The sequence below is a fragment of the Chenopodium quinoa genome, unplaced genomic scaffold, assembly GCF_001683475.1.
Source record: "Chenopodium quinoa cultivar QQ74 unplaced genomic scaffold, ASM168347v1, whole genome shotgun sequence".
In the NCBI taxonomy this organism is placed as follows: Eukaryota; Viridiplantae; Streptophyta; class Magnoliopsida; order Caryophyllales; family Amaranthaceae; genus Chenopodium; species Chenopodium quinoa.
The window spans coordinates 1,309,804-1,319,401 of NW_018742393.1; the positions used below are offsets into that span (position 1 = coordinate 1,309,804).

A 9,598-nucleotide genomic window follows, 5' to 3' on the forward strand; every position below is an offset into this window, starting at 1 on the left:
ATTGAAATGATTGAACTTTTTTTCAGGGGGAAATTGGTTAAATTTAGTTTTAAAACAATTACTTCCAGTTGATGGTACGCATTAAAACAATTACCTCCGGTGTATTGTAAACAAATCTTGATATGAGATATGTAACTACACAGCAATAACACAACATTGTCTTCCCTACCAAGGAAAATTATCAAACAGTAATAGAAACAAAAGGGACAAAATATTCAAAGTGATCAACCTATTGTCTAGAAGTTCATCTAGATTAAATTTTTAGAAGAAAAAACAAAGAGTTTCTCTGACAACCAGATAGCTTGCAAAAGCAATGGGCTCATAAACATGAGCTCATTTCCCTACTATAAACTTATTAGATGAAGATCACAGATAGACTTATTGCTTTTGTGTATATTTAACGTTAGCATTAGAACAAATTTTATCAAACCGGGAGAACATCTTGTGAGTCCGGTCAGTATGCAGCTTCCCTCCCTTTACAATGCAGATGTCCTTGAGGTTTGGGGAATGAGCGCAAAGAAATTCGATGAAGTTCACAGCACATCCCATGCCAGAAGGAAATGTCACTGCAATTGAATCTAGCTGAGGAAAAGAGAATCGTCCACGAATTTCCTTTAAATATGTAGTGATCAGCTTTGGAGCTTTGGCTGCTTCAATCTAGAGCACAGAAGAAGAAAAGTCACATCAGAACAAGTACCTTCAAAGAAACAGTAATATGATGGAAATGGAAAAGGAAAGTGGCATACCGAAAATTGGAAAGATTTGATGTTTGTGCAGAAGCTTAGTAAAGAAAGGCAAACCCTGAGCACTTCAATAGTCTCAAATCTTACATCGCAAAGGGAAAGACAAGTCAGAGTATCATTCCTCGATGGAAAATTCTCAAGTGCACAATCAGCAGCCAAGATCTAAGAAGGGATAGATCCATTAAAATTGTGAAAGCAAAGTGAGTTAAAGTCAGCAACAAATACAACTAAAGATACAGACCTTTTTTATGAATCACAAAGGTTCAATAAGAGATAGAATATCAAATTACCGTGATAAATTCTCCATAAACCAGACGTAGAAGGGAGTCCAAGACCAGATAGGCAACGAATAACACTCCGCCAGGATCGAACCATCCCTGAATATCCGAAAGAATTCTTGATACAAACTAAAACCAAACATGCAAAGGATTCAATAACGTCCTCAATTCGGGTGTCTATTTCTAGCATGGTCAGTGAAGGGGAATGGATTCTTAAATGATCTAATCCATGTATCCTCAACAATGTCAACTTCACCAGTAACGGGCACCTACGAAGCAAATGATGAAGATCGTCGTCATTGATTGAAACATCTCTGAGGGAGAGTTCAAACAGAGTGCTGAAACTCCCAAATGTAGATGGTGTTCGCAAAGTGCAATTTCCAAGGAATAAAGATCGCAGCTTCTTGAAACGAAACATATAAGAAGGCATCTCAAATGGCTGTCTTCCAAGCTCTTCGAGCAACAGCACCTCTAGATCAAGTTTTGAAAGGTATAGGAGCCACTGATACAATTCAGGATAGTGTGGCCAGCAAAATGTTCTCAGGTAAAAGGTTTTGATTGTGCCTGTGTGATTAAGCAAGTAATTGTCAGTGACACAAAAAATTATATCCCATTTAAGATCCTTAGTATCATCAGAAATAAGTTCATAATCTAGAAAGAACTTAGAAAGCATAAGCCATTTGTATCGCCAACCCTTTGCCAAAACACATGTCCTTGCAGCATCAAATAATGGCAACTTCTCAAGAATAATGTTGAGGACTTCGCATGGAAGACAACTTATCCTATCGACAGGCAACTCAGATGGAACCTGTTCTCCCAAACTCGCCAGAAAACTCATTCCTGCTATCTTCTTGCTCACTGGTTACATAAATTTAGAAAACAAAAAAGTGGTCAAATAAAAACATGATTTTGTTTCCATATGATCACAAGAAAAAGATTTGCAAACTGAATAGGTGATCCAATGCTACACATTGAGATAAGGGAAACAGTCAGATCACAATTCTCAAAGGAAAGTTATTGTATATACCTCTTAATATAAACATTTCTTTGAAATCTTTCCGTAAAACTATTATTCCATAAATAAGTTGAAATAACAGAAACAAATTCATGATCACAAATTAACACATTTGATGAGATAGAGTTACAACACAGCAGTAGAGTTACAACTTCACAACAGTTTCCAGCCTGCCACAATGTAAGCGTACAGTCAACCAACTGGTGGCTTCCCAAGAAATATTTTTCATCAGTGAAAAGTGAATGAACATAGAGGGAAAAGATATCAATTCAAACCTCCGTTAACATTGTCGCAATGAATTCAAATCACCAAAATGAAGCCATCTGACAGAAGCTTTTCATCATATAGATGATACAGTAGCAATTTAACAGTCATAGTTTGTAATCCAATAACAACCCTAGTCACATGTAACAGAGACATGAGTAGTAGACAGAAAAAAAAGGAGAAAAAATTTAAGTAATCTGGCAGGAGAAAGGAGAATAAGACACTCATCAGAGGTGCATTGAGGATGGAGGAAATAGATTCGTCTTTCTGTGAGCTATTTAATAAGAATGGAAACAACCATTGGAGAAGGTTATGGAATCCACCAGATCGCCCTATTAAAAGATGAGAGAGGGAGACAATTGAGCCAAAATTACCCAAAGAAGCTAAGAAATTCCCTGGGAATCTACATAGTGTGATCCTAATTATCGCGAAACGCAGGCCCTATATATATATATATACATTTCTGAGGAGACAGAAGGGGAAAAGGTCAGTATTTTAGAGCTAATTTATTTCAAGCAAAAGTTATCGACATTCAATTATGATGCATAGGTCTAGGAATGAGAATCTTCAGAAGGATTTTCTCAATCTAAAGAAGGTCTGTTAACAAGGATGTTGGTGCTAAAGTGACATTGCAAACCAACAAACAATAATAAAATCGTGGAAATAAACACAAGAGCAAATATACAATGAACATACAAATTGAGGTGGAAATCCAAGAACCAAGAGAAAATCACAAAAATGACGCAGTAGGACATTGACGATGAGTAGATAGTGTTTACAAGATCACAAACCTTTCTAAAACTCACAAGAGTTATTATCAACGTCCTATGAATTTCAACTCGTCTTACAAACAAATTGCAATCAGAAACAACATCCTAATGCCAATTACATTCAGAAAGATCCTAATAAACCCTAGATCTGCGGACTATAATTAGGATATAACTGCTAGGTAGGTTAACACACTTCAGGAATGTAAACTCTGACTAGCACGTCAATCTCACAAATTCAAAATCACAAAAACACAACCTACATGCTCCCACCCCCCCCCCCCAACACAGTCCATATAGGGCAGTTGTCCTCATGTAACACAGATGTGTCAAGCCCTTAATTGCTTTTCTTAACCTTCTGGCTTAGTGTCTTGCCACTCATCCCCCACCAATCATGTCCACGAGCATTCTGATGGTCATGAACTTATGAACAATTACTTTAACCTTCCTACAGCTTGAACTACATTGTCCTCAGACCACACCCAACAGGGAAGACAGAATCTTTCATCACAGCATTGTTGCCTCATAATTTCTGTTTTAGTTTGATTATGGATATGCAAGAGGAGCAGATAAGAAAGTGCTGCTGTGGGATGATAAAATAAAGGAGAACCAACTATGATGGTAAGAGCATGTGAGATGGAAACCAGAAGAAGAGAGAAGATACATGGGTAAGGAAATTGGACTGATGGGATCATAGGAGTTTTAGAAGAAGATGACTAAGAAAATTAAAGTTAAAGAATAGCACTTGATGGAAGGGAATGGAAAGAGAGGATCTTTGTCAACGAGGTAAAATATTGGTTTATAAAGCAATTCCATCATATCGAGAAAGAATTTGGCTGTGATGATGTTTGTCTACTAAGGGAATTACTAGCTGGGTAAAGGTACAGAGTGTCGGCTGCAAATGAAACTTTAGAAATGGTACTATAAAAGTATAAATTAATGAGCTAAAATTAAGTAGATTGAAGATTTAGAATAATAATTGAGTCGTAGGAGATTGAAAGAAAAGCCTGACATCAAAGTCAGTATAATGTCACAAAACATTCCAATGAGTCGTAAATACATCTGAAATTTATCTTGTGTACATCATTCATAAAAAAAGTGATATTAAATAAATTATCAAATATTATAGTAAGGCTGCCAGTCCGAGTCAAAGCAACTACATGATGTTATATGACACTGAAATTCTGCTAAACATCAACCTAGATCTTATCTTTATTCAACTTCAGTATAGCTAATATTAGAGTTAACCACTTTACCCTAATAGATCAGTCTGGAAATCTTAATTGCACAGCAAGAACATCTCTTAAAGGTTAATAATGACTGGATAATCAACTAAGAGTTAAATTTGACATAAGAACGCTCAACCCTAATTCTAAACTTAAAGATGATAGACACCATACATAATAAAAATCGACTTCTAACCAATTTGAACCCAGAGTACAGTAATTGTGATATAACTCAAATGTGCTTTTGTAATTAAGTAGCCTGACAGTTGAAGGGAGCACAAGGAATCATTCTATAAATTAAGATCTGAGGCCACAACATCAAAGATTCATTCTCTCAGTCACAACCATAGAAATTTATTTTAGATTCGGGCAATCAGCAAATTAAACGATCTGAATTTGGGGAAAGTCAAAAAAGAAAGAGGGAAAGCTCCAAAAAGTGGACAGTAAAAGCCTGACACCAACCTTAGTGTTTATGTAACCAATTGTGCAATCCAAAGCAAATTCAAATACTACAGCACAAAAAGATAATTTTCAACATTTTTACTAGTTAAAGGCCAACTTATAGACTTTTACACAAACATACATCATCTGAAACAATCAACGATATAAAGAGCATCACTTCTAAGGCCTTATTAGGTGTCTATGCCCTATTATTATAAATAAACACGTACCATCACATATACACAGAAAACATGCTAAAGTTCACAAATTAAATCTGTCAAGAAAAATTAATTCAACGAGAGAAAAGATTACATCGTAACAGAGATATACCAAGGGACAGTCTCGGTATTCAGTATCACCACCATGCGCCAAGAAGTATGCCAAAGAGTGATGAAAGGAGTTTTTTTTGTGTGTGTAAGACAGAGAGATGAAAGTTCAAAGACTATTCAATAAGACATACAAAAGAGGTTTTTATTAGAATGTGTCTAAAGAAAATAATACAGAAATAATTAATTGGATTAACAAAAAATCAATTAAATAAGGAAATAAATCACTTTTTAAATATAATTTTCCTGGAAAGCACAAGCCATTAATGCCCCACCAACCCCTCAACCCCCCTAGAACTGGCACGACACAACAACACGACCGAAACCAGCATGACACGAACACGAAATTACTAAGAAAAAACACGAAGTCAACATGACACGACACGAAACCAACATGAACACAACCCATTTAATTATATTGGTCAAATCATACAATTATATAATTTTTACTTTAATACATTTTAAGAGCAACACGAAATGAACACGAGTTGAAACACAAATACGACACGATACAACTTTTTGCCAACTCCCCGTACACACAAAAATAAGTACTTTCTCCGTCCCAAAATATAGTGCCCATTTCTTTCTTTTTTTTCACGGGAATTAAGGATAGTGGAGAAAGTGAGTAATATTCTTAGAATGACATTTAATAGCATAAAAATCTGGTCAAGTGTACCATTTTCTGTTTTTTTTTTTTTTTCCTTTTTTCTCTTCTTTTGTTTCAAGATAACCAAACATGCATTTAATGAAGCTTTGGATACAGGAGTATTTTGTATGGGAATAGTAAAAAAGTAAATAATGGCACGGAAATGCTGGGGGTACTTCGTACGGAGTATTTTACATGGGAAAGGTATAAAAGTCGGTATATTATGGTAAATATGTACTACCTCCGTTCCGGAAAGATTGCTACATTTAATTAGCACGGTTATAAAGAAAGATGAGATAGTGGAAAGTAATGAATAATTGTCATATATATCAAGGCATTAAGTCACTATGTAAAATAAAAATATTTACGTTGGGGGTAGGTAAATTTCTTTGTAAATAGGAATAGTTGCTTTAAGAGCAGGGAAATTTTTTGATAAATGAGAATAGTTGCATTGAAGTAAGTATGTATAGAGAAAAATGTGTAAAAAAAATTATTTTAATACAAGAAATCATTAAAACCTAACCAACGAAGGGGAACGCTCAAATGGCAATGTAACCATTTATTAAGAACTGGGGTGATAAAAAAAATAAAAAATAAAATAAAAAAATTGAGATAGGCACATCATTTTGGGACACCTAAAATGAAATACAGACACTATATTACAGGACGAGGGAGTAAAAAATTTTAGATGAAAAAAAGGGGAAAATAGAGTTCTCATAAGCATTCCTTAATGTCTTTGCCTAACATTGCAGTTTGATATTTTGTCCTAAAAGTAGAATTTGTCATCTGACAAGAATTATTTTGTCATTGCGGTTCTATTTATTACAAAAGGTAAGATAACCCTGACCATAACATATTTTAATAGTGCTATCATACACGATGAAAAAAATAGAAATGGCAACTAGAACTGTTTGAATATATTACCGTTCTAGTGATTGAACAAGCGCAACTCTTATCCTTCTAACTTCTGGATAAGTGATGAAGTAGCATCGAGGAAACTCTCCATCCAAAATCCCCTGGATATTTCATTTTTACCAAAACAGCACACCTAAAACATTGCACATCATAGGTTAGAGGCATTGGATACTTAGAGCCAAAGTTATTCCCAAAAGAAATTTGTACAAAGAAAAACTCACCAAAACAAAGAATACTTTTGAACTTGGGATGATTGAAAGAATACAGAAGAAATCCATGGGCCAAACTTCTCCCTTAATTTATTCTTTGACCTGAATGCTTCAATAATCAGCTGCAGTGTTAGTTTGGAACGGGTAAAAAAAAAGTGTGTGCCATATGGCACTTTCCAATATCTTTCAGCAACAAACATCTTCTAATGAAGTTAAAAATGCTTATCATAAGTTTGAACTCAAGATCACTGAAATATAAATTAGAAGTCTTACCATCTTAATTTTTGATTATTCATTAATCATACTTTTATACTCTTGACTCATAAATATATACACACTTTTATATACGGATTTGGATTGCTATTTTTTTAAATCAATTCTATTATTTGCTAATATTCATTGAGGTAATGAATGCATATAAAATTAAATATAGTTATAAATAAATTTAATTGTTTAATTAATTTAATAATTATGTCTTTGTTTTCAACATTTCACTACATAACATTTACTAGATAACTAGTCAATAGCTGTTTGTTTCAAAAAAAAAAAAAAAAGTCAATAGTTGTTAGATGTACTTGAATCATAACATACAAGACAGTGAATGTGTATGGTTCTCCATGTACATAAACCACCCAAAAAGATAATGATCAAAATTACTGAAAATCAGAAAATTTACAAGTTAAGCCAAAACTAATGTATTCAAACTTTCAAAGGTTTTTTGAAAAACTATTATAACTAAATAAATAAATAAAGAATAGACTTGTCTATTCAATTACCAGTGTTCAAAGTAACAACCTGGTGTAAAGTATAAATTGATTCAAACAGAAGAGCATAACATAGCATCAAAACTAGTGATCCTCTCATTGATGACCATATAAATTTTATATATTGTCTACATATTACAAGAAATTAATGGCATATATTCCCAATAGCACAAAAAAAAATCACAACGACCTTATGCCTCACAAATGATTTTTTTTTTTTTTTTTTTTAGGAAATGTCTCACAAATGATTAATGTCTAGCTTCTTGGGTTATTAAGTCCAATAAATCCTCTTAACTTTCAAATTACGAGTAGTGATTAAATCATAAACATGTCAAATTACAATGACTCAAAGTCTTTACTTATTCATTAGACTATTAGAGTGCTGAATTCGTATGATTGTATCTTAATATCTCATCTCACCCCACCTCACCCATGAATTCATTATCTTTGGGAAATCAGGATGTGGTTGAAAAGGAAAGGATAGAGATAGAAAATTTCTAACCTCAGAATTATTGGTCGTTATACTCACTTTCTGTAGCACAAATCTAAACAATAACTAACTTCGAAGAGTCCCAATGCTATATGAGACCAAATTCACAACGAAAAGAGCAAAAGAGCTGAAATTTGGTACCAAATCTGATCATGAAATTCCAACCAATAATACAAAGTCCAAGTCATAGTAACAAGTCTGCTTAAAACAAGAAATATGAGTGTTTTTATCCAATACTGCTTCCCATTTACGGCATATATCAGCCAAAAACATCAAATAGCAATGTTCAATGTTGTTTAAAATCAAGATGAAGAGCCACTGCATTTTATCTTCAATTCTATATTCTTTAAAATCCTCCATAAACCAAGTCAGAATTGTATTTCTTAGTAACAAATCTGACTACCCAACAGTCAGTTCCTTTTTGTTCTACCCTTCTCTCGTTCTGATAATCATATAAATCTAACATGCAAGTTCCGGGCTTTGATAACATATATGAAAGTCGAAATCCACATGGTTAATTTCACATTATGTTATCTCTCCGTCATCACATGAAGGGTATTTTAGTGTATATATTAAACCAATCTTCTAATTCTCAATCAACACATAATTGATTCAAACACCCACAAATCAAGTCAAAAACATTATCATCCCAACAAACAGATTTTTACAAACACTTAAATTCCCATATTAAATTACTAATAACCCATACTAGCATATAACCAAGATCAACTCTATCTGTCTTAAACAAACATCTAATTTTTCTACAAAAATTCCAAAAACAAACAACATGAGCACAACAGCAACAACATAAAAACAGAATTCAGCATAATCTTTTGAGCAAAGACCCATCATCAAATATAGCATCAAAATCCTTACTTGTATAGAAACTCAACGAAACAATGAAACCCATAAAACCCCACAAACGAAATCCATGTCAAATTTACATAAATTTTTAACAAAATCAAAACCATAAATTTCTAATTCTAGCAATATTAATCAACAAAAATGACATAAAGATTGCTAATATTATAAAGAGAAAGAGATATTCTACCTATTGGACCCATATTTGTGACCAGAGAACAGTGAATAGTTCGGCATGGTGACTAAAACGGAAACACCCACATCTGCCATTGCCGCATTTTCTCTTGATCTTGGATCAATGTGCTTTCGACTTATGGGTTTTTAATTTCTTGTTAATCCACTTAAGTTCATTAGTTTTCCTAGTTGGGCCATGTTTTAGAATTTAATTAAGTCTTGTTTGATAAGTAGAACTGAAGTGTAAATTCCTATTCCCTTCGTCTTTATTATTTTACTTGATGTGTGAGTGAAGCTTTGAAAACTGTAATAAAAAAAAATCCGATTATAAGAAATAATATAGTTTTGTGGGATCTTATCAAATTCGTTTCACGACCACTTAGATATACTTATGTTTTAAAATGTATCTCGAAGATCGTGAAAAATCAAATGGGACAAAAAATCAGGGATTAGAGGAAGTAATTTGGATAGGAAAAATT

General features: G+C 33.4%; 1 pseudogene; it reads right to left on the reverse strand.

The window, feature by feature from the left end:
* Window positions 1–146: 146 nt before the first annotated feature.
* LOC110703075 lies at window positions 147–9,087 on the reverse strand (annotated as a pseudogene).
* Window positions 9,088–9,598: the final 511 nt, after the last annotated feature.